Source organism: Pristiophorus japonicus, chromosome 7, assembly GCF_044704955.1.
Source record: "Pristiophorus japonicus isolate sPriJap1 chromosome 7, sPriJap1.hap1, whole genome shotgun sequence".
Lineage (NCBI taxonomy): Eukaryota > Metazoa > Chordata > Chondrichthyes > Pristiophoridae > Pristiophorus > Pristiophorus japonicus.
In genome coordinates this window covers 1,395,185-1,421,262 of record NC_091983.1, presented here as the reverse complement: position 1 = coordinate 1,421,262, position 26,078 = coordinate 1,395,185, and the positions used below count along the sequence as shown (strand labels likewise).

At 50.3% G+C, this 26,078-nt stretch overlaps 1 pseudogene; it reads right to left on the bottom strand.

Moving 5' to 3' along the window:
* Nucleotides 1-18,772: 18,772 nt before the first annotated feature.
* Nucleotides 18,773-19,005, bottom strand: LOC139267634 (U2 spliceosomal RNA; annotated as a pseudogene).
* Between the last annotated feature and the right edge of the window lie 7,073 nt (nt 19,006-26,078).

Here is a 26,078-nt window from a genome sequence, read left to right as displayed (position 1 = left end):
AGCCATGTTTCTGGAAGCATTTGAGAGTGAGCAATCACCCATAACTGCCCGGCAGATCAAAATCTGGACAAGCCAGGACCCCTTGTTATCTCTAGTCAAAAGCTGTGTGCTTCACGGGAGCTGGTCCAGTGTCCCAGTGGAAATGCAGGAAGAGATAAAGCCGTTCCAGGTGCAAAGATGAAATGTCTACACAGGCAGACTGCCTTCTGTGGAGAAATCGAGTAATGTCCCCAAGAAGGGCAGAGACACCTTCATCAATGACCTCCACAGTACCCATCCAGACATCGTAATGATGAAAGCGATAGCCAGATTCCACGTGTGGGATTTAGAGTCCTACGTTCACAGATGTAATACATGTTCGCAGTTAAGCAATGTACCCAGGAAGGTGCCGCTAAGTTTATGGTCTTGGGCCTCCAAACCATGGTCTAGGGTACATGTCGACTATGCAGGCCCGCTCTTGGGTAAAATGTTCCTTGTGGTCGTAGATGCGTACTCCAAGTGGATTGAATGTGAGATAATGTCGGTTAGCACGTCCGCTGGCACTACTGAAAGCCTGCGGGCCATGTTTGCCACTCGCGGCTTACCCGATGTCCTGGTGAGTGACAATGGGCCATGTTTTACCAGTGCTGAGTTCAAAGAATTCATGACCCGTAACGGGATCAAACATGTCACATCTGCCCCGTTTAAACCAGCGTCCAATGGTCAGGCAGAGAGAGCAGTGCAAACCATCAAGCAAGGCTTGAAGAGGGTAACTGAAGGCTCACTGCAGACTCGCCTATCCCGAGTTCTGCTTAGCTACCGCACGAGACCCCACTCACTCACTGGGATCCCACCTGCTGAACTGCTCATGAAACGAGCATTTAAGACAAGGCTCTCGTTGGTTCACCCTGATCTACATGAACAGGTAGAGAGCAAGCAGCTTCAACAATGTACATACCATGATAGTGCAAATGTGTCATGTGAGATTGAAATCAATGATCCTGTATTTGTATTGAATTATGGACAAGGCAGGGAAAGGGTCCACAGCCAGATAGGGAATGGAAGACCAACAGGAAGAGCAGTGCAAGGAAGGTAGTGCAGGAGTCCCCTGTGGTCATCCCCCTGCAAAACAGATACACTGCTTTGGGTACTGTTGGGGGGGATGACTCATCAGGGGAGGGCAGCAGCAGCAGCCAAGTTCATGGCACCATGGCTGGCTCTGCTGCACAGGAGGGCAGGAAAAAGAGTGATTGTGATTGGGGATTCAATGGTGAGGGGAATAGATAGGCGTTTCTGCGGCCGCAACCGAGACTCCAGGATGGTATGTTGCCTCCCTGGTGCAAGGGTCAAGGATGTCTCGGAGCGGGTGCAGGACATTCTAAAAAGGGAGGGAGAACAGCCAGTTGTCGTGGTGCACATTGGTACCAACGACATAGGTAAAAAAAGGGATGAGGTCCTACGAAACGAATTTAAGGAGCTAGGAGCTAAATTAAAAAGTAGGACCTCAAAAGTAGTAATCTCGGGATTGCTACCAGTGCCACGTGATAGTCAGAGTAGGAATCGCAGGATAGCGCAGATGAATACGTGGCTTGAGCAGTGGTGCAACAGGGAGGGATTCAAATTCCTGGGGCATTGGAACTGGTTCTGGGGGAGGTGGGACCAGTACAAACCGGACGGTCTGCACCTGGGCAGGACTGGAACCAATGTCCTAGGGGGAGTGTTTGCTAGTGCTGTTGGGGAGGATTTAAACTGATATGGCAGGGGGATGGGAACCAATGCAGGGAGACAGAGGGAAACAAAAAGGAGGCAAAAGCAAAAGACAGAAAGGAGATGAGGAAAAGTGGAGGGCAGAGAAACCCAAGGCAAGGAACAAAAAGGGCCACTGTACAGCAAAATTCTAAAAGGACAAAGGGTGTTAAAAGAACAAGCCTGAAGGCTTTGTGTCTTAATGCAAGGAGTATCCGCAATAAAGTGGATGAATTAACTGTGCAAATAGATGTTAACAAATATGATGTGATTGGGATTACGGAGACGTGGCTCCAGGATAATCAGGGATGGGAACTCAACATCCAGGGGTATTCAACACTCAGGAAAGATAGAATAAAAGGAAAAGGAGGTGGGGTAGCATTGCTGGTTAAGGAGCAAATTAAGGCAATAGTTAGGAAGGACATTAGCTTGGATGATGTGGAATCTATATGGGTAGAGCTGCAGAATACCAAAGGACAAAAAACGTTAGTGGGAGTTGTGTACAGACCTCCAAACAGTAGTAGTGATGTTGGGGAGGGCATCAAACATGAAATTAGGGGTGCGTGCAATAAAGGTGCAGCAGTTATAATGGGTGACTTTAATATGCACATAGATTGGGTTAACCAAACTGGAAGCAATACGGTAGAGGAGGATTTCCTGGAGTGCATAAGGGATGGTTTTTTAGACCAATATGTCGAGGAACCAACTAGGGGGGAGGCCATCTTAGACTGGGTATTGTGTAATGAGAGAGGATTAATTAGCAATCTCGTTGTGCGAGGCCCCTTGGGGAAGAGTGACCATAATATGGTGGAATTCTGCATTAGGATGGAGAATGAAACAGTTAATTCAGAGACCATGGTCCAGAACTTAAAGAAGGGTAACTTTGAAGGTATGAGGCGTGAATTGGCTAGGATAGATTGGCGAATGATACTGAAGGGGTTGACTGTGGATGGGCAATGGCAGACATTTAGAGACCGCATGGATGAACTACAACAATTGTACATTCCTGTCTGTCGTAAAAATAAAAAAGGGAAGGTGGCTCAACCGTGGCTATCAAGGGAAATCAGGGATAGCATTAAAGCCAAGGAAGTGGCATACAAATTGGCCAGGAATAGCAGCGAACCCGGGGATTGGGAGAAATTTAGAACTCAGCAGAGGAGGACAAAGGGTTTGATTAGGGCAGGGAAAATGGAGTACGAGAAGAAACTTGCAGGGAACATTAAGACGGATTGCAAAAGTTTCTATAGATATGTAAAGAGAAAAAGGTTAGTAAAGACAAACGTAGGTCCCCTGCAGTCAGAATCAGGGGAAGTCATAACGGGGAACAAAGAAATGGCGGACCAATTGAATAAGTACTTTGGTTCAGTATTCACTGAGGAGGACACAAACAACCTTCCGGATATAAAAGGGGTCGGAGGGTCTAGTAAGGAGGAGGAACTGAGGGAAATCCTTATTAGTCGGGAAATTGTGTTGGGGAAATTGATGGGATTGAAGGCCGATAAATCCCCAGGGCCTGATGGACTGCATCCCAGAGTACTTAAGGAGGTGGCCTTGGAAATAGTGGATGCATTGACAGTCATTTTCCAACATTCCATTGACTCTGGATCAGTTCCTATGGAGTGGAGGGTAGCCAATGTAACCCCACTTTTTAAAAAAGGAGGGAGAGAGAAAACAGGGAATTACAGACCGGTCAGCCTGACATCGGTAGTGGGTAAAATGATGGAATCAATTATTAAGGATGTCATAGCAGTGCATTTGGAAAGAGGTAATATGATAGGTCCAAGTCAGCATGGATTTGTGAAAGGGAAATCATGCTTGACAAATCTTCTGGAATTTTTTGAGGATGTTTCCAGTAGAGTGGACAAGGGAGAACCAGTTGATGTGGTATATTTGGACTTTCAGAAGGCTTTCGACAAGGTCCCACACAAGAGATTAATGTGCAAAGTTAAAGCACATGGGATTGGGGGTAGTGTGCTGACATGGATTGAGAACTGGTTGTCCGACAGGAAGCAAAGAGTAGGAGTAAATGGGGACTTTTCAGAATGGCAGGCAGTGACTAGTGGGGTACCGCAAGGTTCTGTGCTGGGGCCCCAGCTGTTTACACTGTACATTAATGATTTAGACGAGGGGATTAAATGTAGTATCTCCAAATTTGCGGATGACACTAAGTTGGGTGGCAGTGTGAGCTGCAAGGAGGATTCTATGAGGCTGCAGAGCGACTTGGATAGGTTAGGTGAGTGGGAAAATGCATGGCAGATGAAGTATAATGTGGATAAATGTGAGGTTATCCACTTTGGTGGTAAAAACAGAGAGACAGACTATTATCTGAATGGTGACAGATTAGGAAAAGGGGAGGTGCAAAGAGACCTGGGTGTCATGGTACATCAGTCATTGAAGGTTGGCATGCAGGTACAGCAGGCGGTTAAGAAAGCAAATGGCATGTTGGCCTTCATAGCGAGGGGATTTGAGTACAAGGGCAGGGAGGTGTTGCTACAATTGTACAGGGCCTTGGTGAGGCCACACCTGGAGTATTGTGTACAGTTTTGGTCTCCTAACCTGAGGAAGGACATTCTTGCTATTGAGGGAGTGCAGCGAAGGTTCACCAGACTGATTCCCGGGATGGCGGGACTGACCTATCAAGAAAGACTGGATCAACTGGGCTTGTATTCACTGGAGTTCAGAAGAATGAGAGGGGACCTCATAGAAACGTTTAAAATTCTGACGGGGTTAGACAGGTTAGATGCAGGAAGAATGTTCCCAATGTTGGGGAAGTCCAGAACCAGGGGACACAGTCTAAGGATAAGGGGGAAGCCATTTAGGACCGAGATGAGGAGGAATTTCTTCACCCAGAGAGTGGTGAACCTGTGGAATTCTCTACCACAGAAAGTTGTTGAGGCCAATTCACTAAATATATTCAAAAAGGAGTTAGATGAAGTCCTTACTACTAGGGGAATCAAGGGGTATGGTGAGAAAGCAGGAATGGGGTACTGAAGTTGCATGTTCAGCCATGAACTCATTGAATGGCGGTGCAGGCTAGAAGGGCCGAATGGCCTACTCCTGCACCTATTTTCTATGTTCTATGTTTCTATGTCCCAAGTGGCTTCCCGGCACTGTCGTGGCCAAAGAGGGGAGCAGGGTGTTTCGGGTCAAACTTTCAAATGGACTCATTGACCGGAAACACTTGAACCAAATCAGACTCAGATTCATGGACTATCCTGAGCAACCCACCTTGGACCCTACCTTTTTTGATCCCCCAATATTCACTCCAGTGGCAACCGGCACCACAGTTGACCACGAAGCAGAGCCCATCATCCACAGCAGCCCTTCAGGACCCAACACACCAGGCAGGCCAGCAAGGCCAGCTGCACAGCAGCCCAGCGAGGGCCCAACAAATGATTCAACAATACCAGCTTTCACGTCAATACGATCAACCAGGGCAAGAAGGGCCCCAGATCGACTCACATTGTAAATAGTTGCACTGTTGATTTTTGGGGGGGGCGGGGGGAGTGTTGTTAGATATGTAAACTTGTATTTACTCTGCACAGCCACCAGAGATCTCATCCCCTGGAGTCCCAAGGGATCCCATAATCCCTTGGGAGCACAGATATTTAAGGAGGCCTCTCAGGTTGGAGAGGCACTCTGGAGACCTGCAATAAAAGACTACGGTCACACTTTACTTTGAGCTCACAGTGTTCAGTCTGACTCTTTCTCCATACATAACAGGTACCTGTAATAGAATCATAGAATCATAGAAATTTACAGCACACAAGGAGGCCCTGTCGGCCCATTGTGTCCGCGCCGGCCGACCAAGAGCTATCCAGCCTAATCCCACTTTCCAGCTCTTGGTCCGTAGCCCTGTAGGTTACGGCACTTCAGGTGCACATCCAAGTACGTTTTTAAATATGGTGAGGGTTTCTGCCTTTACCATCCTTTCAGGCAGTGAGTTCCAGGCTCCCACCACCCTCTGGGTGAAGACATTTCCCCTCCTGTGTGGGAAATGCAAGATCTCACAAACCGAAATGTGTTAATGGCCAGTTCATGTTTTCAGCGATATAGGTTCAGGAATAAATATTGGTCAGGACACCGGGGAGAATTCCCCTGCTATCAGGGTATACAGGGTCTGATTCTGCTGACAGAGGTTACCAGGCGTAGACTGTGGGCTCCTTGAAACCATTCAATGCATTAACGTGGATAAAGATGTTTCAGACGATTCTGAACACTAACTTATTCCCACTCAGCCAGTGGAAGAATTTACTGACGGGGACACCGTTGGATTGATACTCAAGCTAGTCCAAAGCAATGCTCCCACAATAACCATTGGCCAACTCCCCTGGTTTGTGCAGTTCATCCTGTCGAAGCACAAACACACGTACAATATAGGCTTCAAATACTGAGGATTTTGCTGGGGAAACATTTGGCGACTGAATTGAATATGAATAAGAGTTAAGTTCACTATCTTTTTTAAATAATATTTTTTTTCAAAAGCAAAATACTGTGGAAATCTGAAATAAAAACAGAAAATGCCGGAAATACTCAACGGGTCAGGCAGCATCTGTGGAGAGAGAAACAGAGTTAATGTTTCAGTTCGATGACCCTTGGTCAGAACTGGAAAAAGTTAGAGGTGTAACAGGTTTTGAGCAGGTGCAGGGGCAGGGAAAGAGCAGAGGGAAGGAAGGATCAACGGGGAAGGTCTGTGATAGGGGGAAGGCAGGAGAGATTAAGAGACAAAGAGGATGATCGAATCCCTCACTATCCTCTCTGAGAATTTTCACCATCCCCTCTGACCTTCTCCTCTCTGACCCCGAACGATCGGTCCTCAGCAAAGGCCTGAGCTTCTCCCCTTATGTCCCCACCTCAATGAATTTCGAGCTCGGCATAATGCTGAGCTCTTTATCCACCGCCTTCGCCTCGGGCCCACTTCTTCAGCCAGGAGTCTTCCCCCCTGCACAGCTGACTCTTTCTCCTATTTTCAGAATGCTCGCTCTACCTGGATCCCACCCTCTGGCCTCTTACCCTCTCTAGACTTCCTCATCGCGAACTGCTCACGGGACATCGGCCGTCTCAATTTCTCTGCTCCCCTCACTCACTCCAACCTACCTCCCTCTGAACTTGCAGCACTCCGCTCGCTCAGATCCAATCCCAACCTTGTCATCAAACCCGCTGTTGTTGTTTGGCGAACCGACCTCTACCTTGCAGAGGTTGATCTCCAACTCTCTGACACCACCTCCTATCTCCCTCTGGACCATGACCCAATCACTGAACACCAAGCCATCATTTCCCAGACCGTCACTGACCTCATCTCCTCTGGAGATCTTTCCTCCACAGCCACCAACCTCATAGTTCCCCAACCCCACACAGCCCACTTCTACCTCCTTCCCAACATCCACAAACAGGACTGTCCCGGTAGACCCATCGTTTCAGCCTATTCTTGCCCCACAGAACTGATTTCTTCCTATTTCGACTCTATTTTTACTCTCCTTGTCCAGTCTCTTCCCATCTACATTCGTGACTCCTCCAATGCCCTCTGCCACTTTAACAGTTTCCCGGCCCCAACCGTCTCCTTTTCACCATGGTCGTCCAATCCCTCTACACTTCCATCCCCCACCAGGATGGCCTGAGGGCGCACCGCTCCTTCCTCGAGCAGAGGCCCAACCAGTCCCCATCTGATAGGTCCTTACTATACAGTATAAATGCACATGAGGCCCATGCTTGAGAGAAGGTGAGTCTGTGACCTGTCCTTTATTCCTTAGCACTCCAAGTGATGAAGGTGGGTGGAGCTTCCCCTTTTGTACCTGAAGGCCCAGGTTAGGAGTGTCTCCCACCTAGTGGTCATTGTTCTCACAGTGTACAACTTAGGTCAGTTTATACATGGGTTACAATGCTGGTTGAATACATGACATCACCTCCACCCCCCCAAAGTCTTATTGGGATCACAGGTTAAGTCTCTCTGGTGGTTTATGCTCCCTTGTAGAGCGCCTGAGTTGGGGCTCCGGTTGTTGGGCCTCCGGTTGTTGGGCGCTGGCCTGAGTGTCTGCTGTTTGCAGTGCCTCAGGCCTATCCAGACTGCCCACAGTGACTGGGCTCTCCTCCCTTTGGTTCTGGTGTTCGGTCACCTGTGGTGGAGTAAACTCTACATCATGTTCTTCCTCTGCTTCTTCTATGGGGTTGCTGAACCTCCTTTTTGTTTGATCCACGTGTTTGCGGCAGATTTGTTCATTGGTAAGTTTAACTACCAGAATCCTATTTCCCTCTTTGGCAATCACAGTGCCTGCGAGCCATTTGGGCCCTGCAGCGTAGTTGAGGACAAAAACAGGATCATTTACATCAATACATCGCGCCCTCGCATTCCTGTCATGGTCGTCATATTGTGGCTGGCGCCTGCTCTCGACAATTTCTTTCATGGTGGAGTGTATAAGGGATAACCGGGTTTTGAGTGTCCTTTTCATTAGCAGCTCTGAGGGTGGAACCCCTGTGAGTGTGGTCGGGATCTATTGGCCAACAGGAGGCGTGATAAGCGTCTTTGTAGGGAACCTTGGATTCTGAGCATCCCGTTTGATTATCTGCACTGCTCGTTCTGCCTGGCCGTTTGAGGCCGGCTTGAACGGTGCCGTTCTAACATGGTTAATTCCATTGCCTGCCATGAAGTCCTGGAATTCAGTGCTTATGAAGCACGGGCCATTGTCGCTGACCAAGATATCCGGTAGACCGTGGGCGGCGAACATTGCCCGTCGACTTTCTACCGTGGCAGAGGATGTGCTTGAATTTAAAATGTCACACTCGATCCATTTGGAGTAGGCGTCTACTACAACCAAAAACATTTTTCCCATGAAAGGACCTGCGTAGTCCACATGGATGCGTGACCAAGGCTTGGCGGGCTATGGCCAGGGGCTAAGGGGGGCTTCCCTGGGCGCATTGCCCAGCTGGGCACACGTGTTGCTCCTGCGAACACAAAGTTCCAGATCTGCGTCTATCCCTGGCCACCAAACGTGTGACCTGGCAATTGCCTTCATCATGACAATACCCGGGTGCTCCTTGTGGAGTTCTCTGATGAACACCTCTCTGCCCATCTGGGGCATGACTACGCGGTTTCCCCACAGTAGGGCAATCGGCCTGAATCGAGAGTTCATCCCTGCGCCTGTGAAATGGTTTAAATTCCTCAGGGCATGCCCTGTACGTGACTGCCCAGTCCCCATTCAGGACGCATTTCTTGACTGGAGACAATAGCGGGTTTCTATTTGTCCAGACTTTAATCTGACGGGCTGTCACCAGTAAGCCTTTGCTTCCGAAAGCTTCAACAGCCATGACCATCTTAGCACCATGCTCGGTAGCCCCTTCAGTGGTGGCTAGTGGGAGCCTGCTGACTGCATCGGCGCAGTTTTCGGTGCCTGGTCTGTGCCGAATTGTATAGTCATAGGTGGCTAATGTAAGTGCCCACCTCTATGCGGGCCGATGCGTCTGCATTTATGGCCTTGTTGTCGGCCAAAAGGGACGTTAGGGGTTTGTGATCTGTCTCCAGCTCAAATTTCCTGCCAAACAGGTAATGGTGCATTTTCTTTACCGCATATACACATGCGAGCGCCTTCTTTTCTACCATCCCGTAACCCCTTTCTGACTGGGACAGATTCCTGGAGGCATAAGCTACCGGCTGTAACTGACCCTTGACATTGACATGCTGCAACACACACCCGACACCATAGGATGACGCATCGCACGTTAACACAAGTTTCTTACATGGGTCGTATAGTGTTAACAGATTGTTGGAACATAACAAATTGCGTGCTCTGTTAAAAGCCCTTTCCTGGCTGTTCCCCCAGATCCATTTGCGACCTTTGCGTAGGAGCACGTGTAGCGGCTCTAGCAGCGTGCTCAATTTGGGAAGAAAGTACCAAAATAGTTCAGGAGCCCCAGGAACGAACGCAGCTCCATCGTGTTATGGGGTCTGGGTGCTCTCTGGATCGCTTCCATCTTGGACGCAGTAGGGCTGATCCCGTCTGCTGCTACCCTCGTCCCCAGGAATTCTACCTCTGGAGCTAGGAAGACCACTTCGCCTTTTTCAGTCGCAGCCCTACCTGGTCCAGTCTGCGAAGCACCTCCTCCAGGTTGTGGAGGTTTCTTCAGTATCATAACCCGTGATGAGGATGTCGTCCTGAAAAACCACCGTCCCTGGAATCGACTTGAGGAGGCTTTCCATATTTCGTTGGAAGATCTCGGCGGCCGAGCGAATCCCGAACGGACATTTGTTGTACGCAAACAACCCCTTTTGTGTCGTGATGGCGGTCAGCTTCTTCGACTCACTCGCCAGCTCCTGGGTCATGTAAGCTGAGGTCAGGTCCAATTTTGAAAAAAGTTTGCCACTGGATAGCGTCGCAAAGAGGTCCTCCGCTCTCGGTTGCGGGTACTGGTCTTGGAGTGACACCTGATTGATGGTGGCCTTGTAATCACCACATATCCTGACCGACCCATCCGCCTTGAGCACCGGCACGATCGGGCTCACCCAGTCACTGAATTCGACTGGCGAGATGATGCCTTCCCTCAGCAGGCGGTCCAATTCGCCGTCTATCTTTTCCCGCATCATGTACGGCACCGCTCTGGCTTTGTGGTGTACTGGTCTGGCGTCCGGGTTTATGTGAATCACTACCTTGGCCCCCATGCAAGTGCCGATACCGGGTTGAAATAGTGAGTTAAATTTGTCCAGGATCTGTGAGCATGATACTCGCTCCACAGAGGAAATTGCATTAACATCGCCCCATTTCCAGTTCATGACAGCAAGCCAACTCCTCCCCAGTAGTGCGGGACCGTCCCCTGGGACAATCCAGAGTGGCAACCTGTTCTCCGAATCTTTGTGGGTCACGTCTACCGTGGCGCTGCCTAGCACCGGAATTATCTGCTTTGTGTAAGTCCGTAGCTGTGCGTCAATCGGCGATAATTTTGGCCTCCTGGCATTGGACGCCCACAACTTTTTGAACTGTTTGATACCCATCAGAGACTGGCTGGCCCCCGTGTCTAGCTCCATTGATACTGGAATGCCATTGAGGAGCACTTTCATCATTATCGGTGGCGTCCTGGTGTATGAACTGTATACGTGCTCCACATGAACTCGCTGAACTTCAGCTTCCAGCGATTTCTCCCAGCGTTCATTTATGCAACTTCTGCAGGTATTTTGCTCATCTCTGCAAACTCCGGCTGAGTGTGTGCCTCCACGCCGCCAACATGAGCTGTTGTTGGAAACAAAAGGTACCTTGGCAGTCGATCGTCCCTGACTGCCCCTGTTATTGTCCTTGAGTGCGCCATTAACAGGTATTGATGGCCCCATTACTGGCCGCATTGTCCCTTGCAATGGCATGAATCACCGTTCAGCTTGCCATTGTCTCTGTCGAACTCCCCCTCTGGGTTCGACTACATGTTGGGGCATGCCCAATTGCCCCTGCCTGCCTGGAGAAGTGTGTGCTGCTTTAACAATGTTGAATCTCTGTCCCAACCATTCCTTAACACAGTACCTCTCGTCTGTTCTGCTAGTGGCCATGCTCGCGTGGTTTAAATCCCAGTTTCTCGTTGCCATTGATAGGTCCTTACTATACAGTATAAATGCACACGAGGCCCATGCTTGAGAGAAGGTCAGTCTGTGACCTGTCCTTTATTCCTTAGCATTCCAAGTGATGAAGGTGGAGCTTCCCCTTTTGTATCTGAAGGCCCAGGTTAGGAGTGTCTCCCACAAGTTCACCACCTAGTGGTCAGATTATACATGGGTTACAATGGTGGTTGAATACATGACATCACCTCCCCCACCACCCTCCTCCGTCTGGCTGAACTTGTTCTCACATTGAACAACTTCTCCTTTCACTTCACTCACTTCCTCCAAATTAAAGCTGTTGCTATGGGAATCCGCATGGGTCCTAGCTATACTTGCCTTTTCGTGATATGTAGAACATTCTTTGTTCCTGTCCTACTCTGGTCCCCTCCCTCACCTCTTTTTCCGGTACATTGATGACTGTATCGGTGCCGTTTCCTGCTCTCGCCCTGAACTTGAAAATTTAATTCACTTTGCATCCAATTTCCACCCTTCCCTCACCCTCATCTCCGACTCTTCCCTTCCCTTCCTCGACTTCTCCATCTCCATAGGCTTTCGACCAGTATCCACTAGAGGCCCACTGACTCCCACAGCTACCTGGACTACACTTCCTCTCACCCCGCATCCTGTAAGGACTCCATTCTATTCTCCCAGTTTCTCCGTCGCATCTGCTTGGACGACGCCATCTTCCACACGAGTGCCTCTGATAGGTCTTCCTTTTTCCTCAACCGAAGATTCCCCTCCGCCGTGGTTAACATGCCCTCGACCCTGTCTGTTCTATTTCCCACATTTCTGCTCTCACCCCTTCCCCTCCCTCCCAGAACTACGACAAGGTTCCCCTTGTCCTCACCTTTCACCCCACCGGCCTCCACGTTCAATGGATCATCCTCCGCCATTTCCGCCATCTCCAGTGGGATCCCTCCACCAATCACATCTGCCCCTCCTCTCTCAGCGTTCCGAAGGGACCGCTCCCTCCGCGACATGCTGGTCCATTCCGCAGTCACCCCCAGCACCCCCTCCCCTTCCCACGGCACCTTCCCATGCAATCGCAGGAGATGCAACACCTGCCCTTTTACCTCCTCCCTTCCCACTGTCCAGGGGCCCAATCCAGGTGAAACAGTGATTTACTTGTACTTCTTGCAATTTAGTATACTATATTCACTGCCCACGATGTGGTCCCCTCTACATTGGGCGACCACTTTGCAGAGCACTTCCCTTCAGTCCGTAAGCGTGAACCCCGAGCTTCCGGTCGCCTGTCACTTTAATTCTCCACTCCACTCTGACCTCCCTGTCCTCAGCCTCCTACACTGTTCCAATGAAGCTCATCGCAAGCTCGAGGAACAGCATCTCATCTTTCGTTTAGGCACTTTACAGCCTTCTGGACTCAACATCAAGTTCAACAATTTCAGACCATAACCTCTGCCCACCTTTTATTTCCTTTTCCTTGTTCTTTACTTCTTTCTCATGGCAGTTGTTGATGATTTTGCCATTTCCATTTCACCCTAGCTAGACTCATCTTTTGTTTCTTAACTTGTCCCATTACCATCTCCTTTTGCCTTGCACCATCATCCCTTTTGTCTCTTAGGGCTAGATCACCCAAAAATGGGCGTTATTTCCGGTGTGGGCAGCAAAAAACGGTTTTCAGATTGCTGGCTTCTCACCCATTCTCAAAACACCTAGTTTACATTTTTGAAAATGTGACCATGAGCGATATCAAATGGGCGGTAGCGTTAAATTTTTTTGACCTTCTGCCAAAAAGTGTGGCCAACCTTAGCAATGGCATGGCAATGCTTGATTCCCGCGATTCTGGACGTCAAGGATCATCATGACATGCGCAGAAGAGGAGACAAAGAGAGAGAGGCTGCTCAGAGGGACTGAAGGCGTGTCTGGGTGTGGTGTGGCTGCTTTGGGAGGAAGGAGGGAGACTTTAGAGCTTCACAGCAAGTAGGGAAACAAAAAGTAGCTGTAACCAGCCACATATTTGCCTGAATTTGGCCTATAATGGAGAGAGAGAGGAGGCATCACAGCACGCTGTGGAGACTGACGCTGGAGAGAGCAGTGAGGTGGGAGAGGAGCACATTGGAGGGCACAAAAGACCCAGCTGATTCTCGGACGAGGCAAATGCCTCCCTCCCGCAGGAGGTCGAGTTACGCTGGGGTGATTTGACACAGGGAGGGTGTGGGAAGCCCACCCCAAAGGCCTACCAGAATATATGGACCGAGATAGCAGAGGTGGTCTCATCAGCGACCAACGAGGTGCGTGAGGGCAACCGATGCCGCAAATGATGGAACGGCCTTGTGGGATCTGCAACAGTAAGTATTACATTGATTTACATGTACTTATGTATTTACATAATTTGATCTGTAACAGTCATGAGTGACTATCAGCAGATGTGAGGTCTTGCACTTTTTAATGTTTTACTCAAAGTCTGCAGTCACAGTGCACGTCTTTAGGTAAAGAGTGATAATAATCATATTAATCATGATTACATCTGTCGGTTATGTATTGTATCAGTTTCTGTGACAGTACCTAGCAATTATATCATGCAATGATCTCATGTCATGTCGTCCTGTCAGGTTTTACAGAAGAAGCTCTCGACGATGAGGTCCATGCAGAGGCGAACGGGTGGGGGCCACCAGTCCCCAGCGACATCACTGAGATGGAGGAGCGGGTGCTCGCACTCGTGGGGAAGCACCCTGGACAGCCACGGACACATCTGCAGACCCTGAAGTGATGTCACATGAGTAAAGCTCACACCATTGCGTGGTGTAAAGTCATTGATGCTACACCCACTTATATCCGACCAATCATATATGATAGATGATTTCTAAAAGTGTCATAGAAATAATACTGGCCGAATGAAAATCATTGCAATGCACAATGTGTTGATGGTCATGAAATGTCATGTCCGCAATGATTTTGAGAGCGCTCGTGTATATGCTGTATGTAGCGCTGGACTCACCTTGTCACCCTAGCACCCCCTTCTCCTTTAATAACCTAATTTGTGCCTTGCAGCTCAGCCAGCAGCGCAGCCCCAGGCAAGGCCACGGAGGCCAGAAGGTGGGGGCGCAGGGCAGGAGTTGGTGGACGATCCTACTACATCTAGTGCTGAGGAGCTCCGATTGTCGCCCGTCAATCCGTTGGGTCGGTTCTCGACGGATGCGAGACCGGACTTCGAAGAACCTGGATCGCCACGCTCCAGAACCCATTCCACCCCAAGGCCATCTCGTGGTCCTCCGGCCATTCCCGCCTCCACTCTGAAGGTGCCGGCCCCAAGCACCTCTCCACAGGGCACCCCAGGTGTCCCCAGGACGGCGCATTGGGGACATATCCCGACAGCTGGCCACCATGAACGAGTACATTCCGCGGATGGCGGAGGCCCTGGATGTGACAGCCAGGAACACTGCTGCCACAGGCCTCCCGGTGCTCCCCGTCATGGCACTCCACCCCTAGGTTCCGCAGCACTACTGTGAACGACAGATGAGAGCAAGGACCAGGATCCTGCTTCTGCATCAGAGAATGTTTCCCCCTTGGCAACCCCCGCTCCCGTACCCGTCCGACGACCATATCTGCCTTCATCCCCCCCCCAATGAGGCACCGCCTGAGGAGCTCATTGGCCAGGTGCCATGGAGCGTGGAGGGGAAAGGGTAGAGGTGGGGAGAAGGAGAGGGGGGGAAGGAAAGTGAGGTGCATGTCCGCAGGTAATGGCTTTGTTATATCTCCATGCGGGTGTTTGCAATTTGTTGCAATGTATGCGGGCTGGGGACCACGCTCCTGCTTTGCCTTTGTATTCTGTCTTCCTGGACATGTTGAACATGTGATTTATGTCAATGGTGGGGAAAGTGGGGTGTGGGCGGGGGTTGGGTGCTATCCCAGCCTATCACAGACCTTCCCTTTTGTTCTTTCCCCCAGCCTTTCCCTGCCCCTACACTTGCTTAAAAACCTGTTACATCTCTAACTTTTTCCAGTTTTAACGAAGGGTCATCGACATGAAACGTTAACTCTGTTTCTTTATCCACACATGTTCCTTGCCCTGCTGAGTATTTTCAGCATTTTCATTTTTTTTTTTAATTGTCTGGTTGTGGGCATCGCTGGCAAGGCCGGCATTTATCGGCCATCCCCTATTTGCCCTTGAGAAGGTGGTGGTGAGCCGCCTTCTTGAACCGCTGCAGTCCGTGTGGTGAAGGTACTCCCACAGTGCTGTTAGGGAAGGAGTTCCAGGATTTTGACCCAGCGACAATGAAGGAACGGCCGATATATTTCCAAGTCAGGATGGTGTGTGACTTGGAGGTGGTGTTCCCATACGCCTGCTGCCCTTGTCCTTCGAGGTGGTAGAGGTCGTGGGTTTGGGAGGCTCTGCCAAAGAAGCCTTGGCGAGTTGCTGCAGGGCATCTTGTAGATGGGACACACTGCAGCCACAGTGTACAGATAAAGAGGAGGGAAAGTAATTTGTACCAAAACTATTGTCTTCGGGCTTTCTTTCTACCTCAAACAATAATGGGCAGCCAACGATACTGAGGTTTGACCTGTTATCCTAATTTTCTGGAACAGGACCGCACAGACATCCATTATTGCTATGTGACCATGCCTGCTGGTTTGATGAACTAATTTGATTGTTTTTGTCATTTCATACAGCCTATTCTTCATGGTAGCTTTGCTTCTGTTTGGTGTGATGAGGCATTTAAACACAGCTTTGTAACTGGATGCAGTAAATTAGAGCTGAGTCCTGTATATATATATATATACTGGCATACTTTGCAAATCTTCTATTGCAGCATGTTTTTGCCATATAGAATAGTCAGTGTGCATTCTGTATTGGTATATCTGAGCCATTTAAAGTCAACATACTCTACCTTCACCGGCAATATTATTGGCACAGTAAATTGGATGAATTCTAGGGTGCAACTGGCTGGGAGCGGTGAGCGCATGTAATTTCTGAAGTGCAGTGCTGGGGGTTTATTTTCCACAATACCTGGGAATGGTAGCATTGAGGTTATGTCACTGGATTAGTAATCCAAAGGCCTGGATGAATGATCCAGAGGCATGAGTTCAAATCCCGCTGGGGAATTAAAATTTAATTAAATAAATCTGGAATAAAAAGCTAGTGTCAGTAATTGTGACCATGAAACGACCGGATTGTCATAAAAACCCATCTGGTTCACTAATGTCCTTTAGGGAAGGAAATCTTCCACCCTTACCCGTCTGGCCTATATGTGACTCCAGACCCACAGCAATGTGGTTGACTCTGAAAAAAGCATAGCAAGCCACTCAGTTGTACACAACCGCTACAAAAAATAATAATAAGAATAAAACCGGCACTGACTACGGACATGACAGCAGCACACCCAGCCCAATCGACCCTGCAAAGTCCTTTTCACCAACATCTGGGGACTTGTACCAAAATTGGGAGAGCTGGCCCACAGAGTAGTCGAGCAACAGCCTGACATATTCATACTCTCAGAATCGTACCTTTCATCCAATGTCCCAGACTCCTCCATCACCATCCCTGGGTATGTCCTGTCCCACCAGCAGGACAGACCCACCAGGGGTGGCGGCACAGTGGTATACCGTCGGGAAGGAGTGGCCTTTGGAGTCATCGACATTGACTCCAGACTCCATGAAGTCTCATGGCTTCAAGTCAAGCATGGGCAAGGAAACCTCCCGCAGATTACCACCTAGCGCCCTCCCTCAGCTGATCAATCAGTACTCCTCCATGTTAAACACCACGTGGGAGAAACACTGAGTAGCAAGGGCACAGAATGTACTCTGGATGGGGGACTTCAATGTCCACCATCAAGAGTGGCTCGGTAGCACCACTACTTACCGAGCTGGCCGAGTCCAGAAGGGCATATCTGCCAGACTGGGCCTGCAGCAGGTGGTGAGAGAACCAACACGAGGGAAAACCTACTTGACCTCGTCCTCGCCAATCTACCTCTCACAGATGCATCTGTCCCTGACAGCATTGGTAGCAGCAGCCACCGCACAGCCATTGTGGAGATGAAGTCCCATCTTCACACTGAGAACACCATCCATCGTGTTGTGTGGCATTACCACCGTGCTAAATGGAATAGATTCAGAACAGATCTAGCAGCTCAAAACTGGGCATCCATGAGGCGCTGTGGGCCATCAGCAGCAGCAGAATTGTATTCCCCACAATCTGTAATCTCATGGCCCAGCATATCCCTCACTCTACCATTACCATCAAGCCTGGGGACCAATCCTGGTTCAATGAGGAGTATAGAAGAGCATGCCAGGAGCACTCCCAGATGTACCTAAAAATGAGGTGCCAACCTGGTGAAGCTGCAACACAGGATTACATGCATGATAAACAGCGGAAGTAACATTATATAGACTAGGGTAAGTGATCCTACAACCAACGGATCAGATCAAAGCTCTGCACTCCTGCCACATCCAGTTGTGAATGGTGGTGGACCATTAAACAACTAACAGGAGGAGGAGGCTCTATGAATATCCCCATCCTCAATGATGGCGGAGTCCAGCACCCGAGTGCAAAAGACAAGGCTGAAGCATTTACAACCATCTTCAGCCAGAAGTGCCAAGTGGATGCTCCATATCGGCCTCCTTCTGAGGTCCCCACCATCACAGAAACCAGTCTTCAGCCAATTCGATTCACTCCATGTGATATCAAGAAACAGCTGAGTGCACTGGATACAGCAAAGGCTATGGGCCTTGACAACATCCCGGCTGTCGTGCTGAAGACTTGTGCTCCAGAACTAGCCACGCTTCTAGCCAAGCTGTTCCAGTACAGCTACAACACTGGCATCTACCTGACAATGTGAAAAACTGCCAGGTATGTCCTGTCCACAAAAAGCAGGACAAATCCAATCTAGCCAATTATCACCCCTTCAGTCTACTCTCAATCATCAGCAAAGTGATGGAAGGTGTTATCGAGAGTGCAATAATCTGCTCACTGATGCTCAGTTTGGGTTCTGCCAGGACCACTCAGCTCCAGACCTCATTACAGCCTTGGTCCAAATATGGACAAAAGAACTAAATTCCAGAGGTGAGGTGAGAGTGACTGCCCTTGACATCAAGGCAGCATTTGACCAAGTCTGGCATCAAGGTGTTAAGTATGGAAGAACTCCACAAGACTGAGTACTGTGAGCTAAACTGATGTGACCTTAGTCTCTTTAATACAACTCCAGAGTGCCTAAGCAGCAAGGCAGACAACCTTTCATACTCCCTTGCACGAGGTGTGCAGGTAACCCTTGGGCCTCCAACAGTTGCGCCCTCTGGTGGCAAATCTTACACAGTTACAATGTTTACGTACATAACATCACTCCACCGCCCCCCCCCTCCCCAAAGTCTTTGATATAAATTATTTACAAGTTTTTTTTTTTTTTTTTTATAAATTCGTAGCCAATCGTTTCCAATTCTTTGTCAAGTCACAAACGCCAGAGGTCACCCTGCACCAGTCAAGGATCACTCTGCGCCAATGCTCTTAGCCAAAAGGCCTAGAGCCACTGCACCGTTCCTGGAAGTACTGCAATACCAGGTTCGTGCCATGGAGGTGGATGGGTCAGGTCCCCCACACACACCTCCGTGGAGGTGGATGGGTCAAGCCATCCCACCCACCTCCTGTTTACAAAAATGTAAGCATATACCTTCCTGACCAGGGAGAAACCACCCGGAGGTCATGGTGGCTGGTCAGGTTAGTTATGCAGATCTTAGCCAAAAGGCCGAGAAGAGACGATCCAGGGCCCTACACTCCCTTGTTGATCGTCTGAGTTCAAACTCTGGCATGGTGAGTTGGTCAGACCATTGCTGCACTGCGGCGTGGCTGGTCTGACAGGACTATGGGAATCTTGATTGACAGCAAGGTCGATTGCTGGTTGAGTGTGTGTTGGTGGATCGATGATGGTGATGTCCTCTTCAGGTTGTTCCTGGTTGTTTGGTCTGATTTTGAGTGCTCTCTTCATTAACAATTCTGCAGGGGGAACCCCGGTGAGCGAAAGGGATCGCGTCCGGCAGCTGAGCAGAACCCGAGATAAGTGGGTCTGCAAGGAGCCTTCCGTCACGCGTTTCAAGCTCTGCTTGATAGTTTGAACTGTCCGTTCCGCTTGACCGTTGGATGCGGGCTTAAACGGGGCAGACCTGACATGCTTGATGCCATTGCGGGTCATGAACTCGTTGAATTCCGAGCTGGTGAAACACAGTCCATTGTCACTGACAAGGACGTTGGGCAAGCCATGAGTGGCAAACATAGCCCGGAGGCTTTCAATGGTGGCAGTGGATGTGCTGGATGACATGATTACACATTCAATCCATTTAGAGTAGGCGTCCACTACAACTAAAAACATCTTTCCGAGAAAGGGGCCAGCAAAATCTCTGTGGATCCTGGACCACGGTTTGGAGAGCCATGACCACAGACTCAATGGAGCAATTGTTGCACTGGTGTACGCATGACTCTAAGTCCGAGTCAATGCCGGGCCACCAAATATGCGATCTGGCTATAGCCTTCACCATGACCATGCCTGGGTGGGTATTGTGTAGGTCGTGTATAAACAGTTCCCTGTCTTTTTTTGACAAAACCACGTGATTAACCCATAAGAGACAATCTGACTGGATGGACATTTCATATTTGCATCAGTGAAACGGCTTAATTTCATCTTGCTTTTCCCCGGGAACAGCCGACCAGCTCCCATTGAGGACACAACTTTTTACAAATGATAGCACAGGATCCTGGCTGGTCCAGGTCCTGATCTGGTGAGCAGTGACGGGTGACCCCTCACTCTCAAAAGCATCCATGACCAGAAGCAAGTCTGCAGGCTGCGCCATTTCCATCCTGGTATTGGGCAATGGTAGTCGACTGAGGGCATCAGCACAGTTCTCAGTGCCTGGTCTGTGGCGGATAACATAGTCATAGGCGGACAATGTTAGTGCCCATCTTTGGATGCAGGACGAAGCAGTGGTGTTTACACCTTTGCTTTCTGAAAACAGCGAAATGAGCGGTTTGTGGTCGGTTTCAAGCTCAAACCGAAGTCCAAATAGGTATTGGTGCATTTTCTTAACTCCATATATTCATGCTAACGCCTCTTTCTCGACCATATTGTAGGCTCTTTCAGCCTTAGACAGACTTCCAGACACGTATGCAACCGGTTGAAGTTTGCCCGATACATTGGTTTGCTGTAACACACACCCGGCACCGTACGAAGATGCATCACAAGCTAGCAATAATCGTTTACACGGGTCATACAGTACAAGTAACTTATTAGAACAAAGTAGGTTTCTGACCTTCTCAAAGGCTGTCACTTGAGATTTACCCCAAACCCAGGCGGCACCCTTACGTAGCAACATGTGCAACAGTCCCAGCAAAGTGCATAACCCGGGTAGAAAGTTACCAAAATAGTTGAGGAACAAACACAGCTCCGTCACATTCTGTGGTCTGGGTGCATTCTTGATGGCCTCTGTCTTTGAGTCCGTGGGTCTGAGGCCGTCTGCCGTTCTCCACAAAAATTCGACCTCTGGCACCAGGAAAACACACTTGGAGTGTTTCAGCCCGAGTCCCACTTCGTTTAGTCGACTTAGAACCTCTTCCAGGTTGTACAGGTGTTCGGTGGTGTCACGACCGGTGATCAGGATGTCGTCTTGAAACACAACGGTGCGCGGATTTCAGCAGACTCTTCACGTTCCTCTGGAAGATGGCAGCAGCTGAGTGAATCCCAAAAGGGCACCTGTGGTATATAAATAGTGCTTTGTGCATGTTGATGCACGTCAATTTTTTCGAAGATTCAGCCAGCTCCTGTGTCATGTAGACGAAGGTTAGGTCCAACTTGGTGAACGACTTCCCTCCTGCTAACGTTGCGAGCAGGTCATCCGCCTTGGGTAGTGGGTACTGGTCCTGTAACGAGACTCTGTTGATCGTTACCTTGTGGTCTCCGCAGATTCTGACCGTGCCATCGCTTTTCAACACTGGAACAATCGGACTGGCCCATTCGTTGAACTCGATTGGTGATATGATTCCCTCTCGTTGAAGTCTGTCCAGTTCGATCTCCACTTTCTACCTCATCATATATGGAACCGCTCAAACCTTGTGATGAATGGACCTTGCATTGGGGACTAGATGGATCTTCATCTTGGCGCCTGTGAAGTTGCCGATGCCTGGTTCAAATAGCGATTGAAACTTGTTCAGCCCTTGGGCGCACGAGGCATCATGCACTGAAGATAGTGCTTTGATGTTGTCCCAGTTCCATCGAATCTTTCCCAGCCAGCTTCTGCCGAGAGGACTGATTGGCAATCTTGTTGTGCGAGGCCCCTTGGGGAAGAGTGACCATAATATGGTAGAATTCTTCATTAAGATGGAGAGCGACACATTTATTCAGAGACTAGGGTCCTGAACTTAAGGAAAGCTAACTTCGATGGCATGAGGCGTGAATTGGCTAGAATAGACTGGCAAATAATACTTAAAGGGTTGACGGTGGATAGGCAATGGCAAACATTTATAGATCACATGGATGAACTTCAACAGTTGTACATCCCTGTCTGGAGTAAAAAATAAAACAGGGAAGGTAACTCAACCGTGGCTAACAAGGGAAATTAAAGATAGTGTTAGATCCAAGGAAGAGGCATATAAATTGGCCAGAAAAAGCAACAAACCTGAGGACTGGGAGAAATTTAGAATTCAGCAGAGGAGGACAAAGGGTTTAATTAAGAGGGGGAAAATAGAGTACGAGAAGAAGCTTGCCGGGAACATAAAAACTGACTGCAAAAGTTTCTATAGATATATGAAGAGAAAAAGATTAGTGAAGACAAACGTAGGTCTCTTGCAGTCGGATTCAGGTGAATTTATAATGGGGAACAAAGAGATGGCAGACCAATTGAACAAATACTTTGGTTCTGTTTGGGGACCGAGTGTCTAGTGAGAAGGAGGAACTGAAGGATATCCTTATTAGGCGGGAAATTGTGTTAGGGAAATTGATGGGATTGAAGGCCGATAAATCCCCGGGGCCTAAGAGTCTGCATCCCAGAATACTTAAGGAACTGGCCCTAGAAATAGTGGATGCATTGGTGATCATTTTCCAACAGTCCATCGACTCTGGATCACTTCCTATGGACTGGAGGGTAGCTAATGTAACACCACTTTTTAAAAAGGGAGTGAGAGAGAAAGTGGGTAATTATAGACCGGTTAGCCTGACATCAGTAGTGGGGAAAATGTTGGAATCAATTATTAAGGATGAAATAGCAGCACATTTGGAAAGCAGTGACAGGATCGGTCCAAGTCAGCATGGATTTATGAAGGGGAAATCATGCTTGACAAATCTTATGGAATTTTTTGAGGATGTAACTAGTAGAGTGGACAAAGGAGAACCAGTGGATGTGGTGTATTTGGACTTTCAAAAGACTTTTGACAAGGTCCCACACAAGAGATTGGTGTGCAAAATCAAAGCACATGGTATTGGGGGTAATATACTGACGTGGATAGAGAACTGGTTGGCAGACATGAAGCAGAGAGTCGGGATAAATGGGTCCTTTTCAAAATGGCAGGCAGTGACTAGTGGAGTACTGCAGGGTTCAGTGCTGGGACCCCAGCTCTTTACAATATACATCAATGATTTGGATGAAGGAATTGAGGGTAATATCTCCAAGTTTGCAGATGACACTAAACTGTGAGGGGGACGCTAGGAGGCAGCAGGGTGACTTGGACAGATTAAGTGAGTGGGCAAATGCATGGCAGATGCAGTATAATGTGGATAAATGTGAGGTTATCCACTTTGGTGGTAAAAACAGAGAAACAGAATATTATCTGAATGGCGGCAGATTAGGAAAGGCGGAGGTGCAACGAGACCTGGGTGTCATGGTACATCAGTCATTGAAAGTTGGGATACGGGTACAGCAGGCGGTGAAGAAAGCAAATGATATATTGGCCTTCATAGCCAGGGGATTTGAGTATAGAAGCAGGGAGGTCTTACTGCAGTTGTTCAGGGCCTTGGTGAGGTCTCACCTGGAATATTCTGTTCAGTTTTGAGGTTGTTCAGTTTGAGTGGGAACCTGTTCAACCTTCGTCATCTCCAGACCACATCCAAAACCGTCCCATCCTTGCATCTGCGTACATTCAGAGGCTGAACTCTAAGTCATCGTCAACATCTTCACCGAGGCATATAAAAGCATAGGCCTTAAGCTAAACATCCGTAAGACAAAGGTCCTCCACCAACCTGACCCTGCCACACAGCACTGCCCCCCAGTTATCTGGATCCACAGCGCGGCCGAAGACAAGGTGGACCACTTTCCATACCTCGGGAGCCTATTATCAGCAAGGGCAGACATGACGACAAGGTTCAACACCATCTCTAGTGCGCCAGCGCAGCCCTCAGCCGCCTGAGGAAGAGAGTGTTCAAAGATCAGGCCCTCAAATCTGGCACCAAGCTTATGGTCTACAGGGCTGTAGTCATACCCGCCCTCCTGTATGGCTCAGAGATGTGGACCATATATAGAAGACACCTCAAATCGCTGGAGAAATACCACCAACGATGTCTCTGCAAGATCCTACAAATCCCCTGCGGGGACAGACGCACCAACATTAGCATCCTCGATCAGCATCGAAGCACTGACCACACTCGACCAGCTTCGTTGGGCGGGCCACATTGTCTGCATGCCAGACACAAGACTCCCAAAGCAAGCGCTCTACTCGGAACTCCTACACGGCAAGTGAGCCCAAGGTGGGCAGAGGAAATATTTCAAGGACACCCTCAAAACCTCCTTGACAAAGTGCAACCTCCCCACCGACACCTGGGAGTCCCTGGCCAAAGACCGCCCTAAGTGGAGGAAGAGCATCCGGGAGGGCGCAGAGTCTCGTCGCTGAGAGCATGCAGAAACCAGGTGCAGGCAGTGGAAGGAGCGTGCTGACTCCCTACCCATCCTTTTCTCCAACCACTGTCTGATCCACCTGTGACAGAGTCTGTAATTTCCGTATTGGACTGTTCAGTCACCTGAGAACTCACTTTTGGAGTGGAAGCAAGTCTTCCCCGATTTCGAGGGACTGCCTATGATATGGTGGATGTGAGTGTGTGTCAGTATGTGTGTGAGACTGTGCACGTGGTGAGGATTGGGCGGGCTGAGCGCGAGGATTGGGCGGGGTGAGCGCGGGGATTGGGCGGGGTGAGCGCGGGGATTGGGCGGGGTGAGCGCGGGGATTGGGCGGGGTGAGCGCGGGGATTGGGCGGGGATTGGGCGGGGTGAGCGCGGGGATTGGGCGGGGATTGGGCGGGGTGAGCGCGGGGATTGGGCGGGGATTGGGCGGGGTGAGCGCGAGGATTGGGCGGGGATTGGGCGGGGTGAGCGCGAGGATTGGGCGGGGATTGGGCGGGGTGAGCGCGAGGATTGGGCGGGGATATGGCGGGGTGAGCGCGAAGATTGGGCGGGGATTGGGCGGGGTGAGCGAGAGGATTGGGCGGGGTGAGCGCGAGGATTGGGCGGGGATTGGACGGGGTGAGCGCGGGGATTGGGCGGGGTGAGCGCGAGGATTGGGCGGGGTGAGCGCGGGGATTGGGCGGGGTGAGCGCGAGGATTGGGCGGGGTGAGCACGAGGATTGGGCGGGGTGAGCGCGGGGTGAGCGCGAGGATTGGGCGGGGATTAGGTGGGGTGAGCGCGGGGATTGGGCGGGGATTGGGTGGGGGGAGCACGGGGATTGGGCGGGGGGAGCGCTGGGATTGGGCGAGGTGAGCGCGGGGATTGGGCAGGGGGAGCGCTGGGATTGGGCGAGGTGAGCGCGGGGATTGGGCGAGGTGAGCGCGGGGATTGGGCGAGGTGAGCGCGGGGATTGGGCGGGGGGAGCGCGGGGATTGGGCGGGGGGAGCGCGGGGATTGGGCGGGGCGAGCGCGGGGATTGGGCGGGGGGAGCGCGGGGATTGGGTGGGGGGAGCGCGGGGATTGGGCGGGGCGAGCAGGGCGAGCGGGGGATTGGGCGGGGCGAGTGCGGGGATAGGGCGGGGTGAGCGCGGGGATTGGGCAGGGTGAGCGCGGGGATTGGGCGGGGTGAGCGCGGGGATTGGGCGGGGCGAGCGGGGGATAGGGAGGGGTGAGCGCGGGGATTGGACGGGGCAAGCGCGGGGATTGGACGGGGTGAGCGCGGGGATTGGACGGGGCGAACGCGGGGATTGGGCGGGGTGAGCGCGGAGATTGGGCGGGGTTAGCGCGGGGATTGGACGGGGCGAGCGCGGAGATTGGGCGGGGTTAGTGCGGGGATTGGACGGGGCGAGCACGGAGATTGGGCGGGGCGAGCGCGGGGATTGGGAGGGGCGAGCGCGGGGCGATGCTCGGAGATTGGGCGGGGCGAAACATAGAAACATAGAAAATAGGTGCAGGAGTAGGCCATTCGGCTCTTCGCGCCTGCACCACCATTCAATATGATCATGGCTGATCATGCAACTTCAGTACCCTATTTCTGCTTTTTCTCCATACCCCTTGATCCCTTTAGCTGTAAGGGCCACATCTAACTCCCTCTTGAATATATCCAATGAACTGGCATCAACAACTCTCTGCGGCAGGGAGTTCCATAGGTTAACAACTCTCTGAGTGAAGAAGTTTCTCCGTATCTCAGTCCTAAATGGCTTACCCCTTATCCTACGACTGTGTCCCCTGGTTCTGGACTTCCCCAACATCGGGAACATTCTTCCCCATTTAACCTGTCCCAGCCCGTCAGAATCTTATACGATTCTATGAGATCCCCTCTCATCCTTCTAAACTCCAGTGTATAAAGGCCCAGTTGATCCAGTCTCTCCTCATATGTCAGTCCAGCCATCCCTGGAATCAATCTGGAGAACCTTT